At 35.8% G+C, this 1315-nt stretch overlaps 1 protein-coding gene across 4 annotated transcripts in view; it reads right to left on the bottom strand.

Moving 5' to 3' along the window:
* Positions 1–817, bottom strand: part of LOC117116655 (soluble scavenger receptor cysteine-rich domain-containing protein SSC5D-like) — a 23817-nt gene extending 23000 nt beyond the window's left edge. For all 4 annotated transcript variants that reach the window (XM_033260728.1, XM_033260729.1, XM_033260730.1 and 1 more), the window contains exon 1: positions 737–817. The gene's annotated coding sequence lies outside the window, so the exon portion shown is untranslated. The remainder of the gene's footprint in view (positions 1–736) is intronic.
* Positions 818–1315: the final 498 nt, after the last annotated feature.

The raw sequence follows: 1315 nt of genomic DNA, 5'->3' as shown, positions 1-1315 counted from the left end.
TGCTGTTTTTATGTGTGATAACAGAACCTAATCGAGGTAAGGCTAGGCCTAGCCTAGCAGCGTTGGATAGGCTAATGTTTTCGGCGCCTACGATATTTCTTCTCACGACCTGTCGCAAAATCAAACATGAAAATTCATCCGCATTTATTTTTTGTGTGGAACACAAAAAATCAAATTTCAGTCTTATTTTACATTTTTTTTATTCTTAGGAATGTCTAAATCCAGTTAAACTAGCAATTCCGTATTATATTTATAAATCTTTATAACATTATACAAAAATTAGATTTTTTTTAAAAATTGAAATTTTGCCGGGAATGGGGCTTTAATAAATTTTATATCATAAATTTAAATCAAACTTGGAGAAATTTATGGATGGTCCACAATATTGCCAGCCACACCTTTTTCTTTTTTTAAACTTATTACTGATGCCTTTTTCACCTTAAAGACTTTTACTAATAGCCTATAGCCTACAGTAGAACGCTACCGTACCGATAGGCCTACTACTTGCCTACCCTTGCGGGGGCCTAGCGAAGCCTGGCTGCCTAGAGTTTAGCAAAGCTAGGCCTAGACCTAGCCCCGTTTGGCCTTAAGCATAGCCTAGCCTAGTAGTAGTACTACCAGGTGTATAATAATAAGGTCTGACTAAGCTTAGACGGCCCTATACTATATCGATATGGTTCTGATATTGTAATACTGTTCAACAAAATTATATAAAGAAATATAGTAAAGAAATTACGTATGTTTCTCTCTCGATCTCATCATGTCATCGGACACCAGGATAGGGTTGCCAGATAGTCGACAAGCTTCACGGCCAAACACACGCCATCTAACGGCCAAATTCGGCCAAACTTTTTTTTGATATCGCCAAATTTTAATCCGACAACAGTGGGTCATATTCATTTGAAATACTACAAAAAATACACGAAAATCAGCGGTCATCTGTTTAAAATTGAAGAAATTAAAATGATATACACAAAAAAATGTTAATCTTTCACTGTTTTCTCCTTTTAATTAATTTATCACCATAAAATACATGTAGGCCTCTGCTATTTAAAATCACATTATTAAGATTGATCTAAATTTGATTTAAATGTATTAAATATTGAAGTACGTAGTAGTCGATCTATAGCAAAAATTGTAAGGGCCTATTATCGAATATTCATATTGGCAAAACCCTGCAAATCCGTGGCTCTCTTTAATTAGAATGAATTAATTAGTTAGGTAACACAAACTGGCGTTAAAACAAACCTAAGATACCTTTACAGGCCCGTAGCCAGGGGGGGGGGGGGTTTATGGTTCGGGCGAACCCCCCCTT

The sequence above is a fragment of the Anneissia japonica genome, unplaced genomic scaffold, assembly GCF_011630105.1.
Source record: "Anneissia japonica isolate Jap-2015-1 unplaced genomic scaffold, ASM1163010v1 scaffold287932_len317664_cov166, whole genome shotgun sequence".
NCBI lineage: Eukaryota > Metazoa > Echinodermata > Crinoidea > Comatulida > Comatulidae > Anneissia > Anneissia japonica.
Note: the sequence above shows the minus strand (reverse complement) of the source record. Positions and strands in the feature narration are given on the sequence as shown.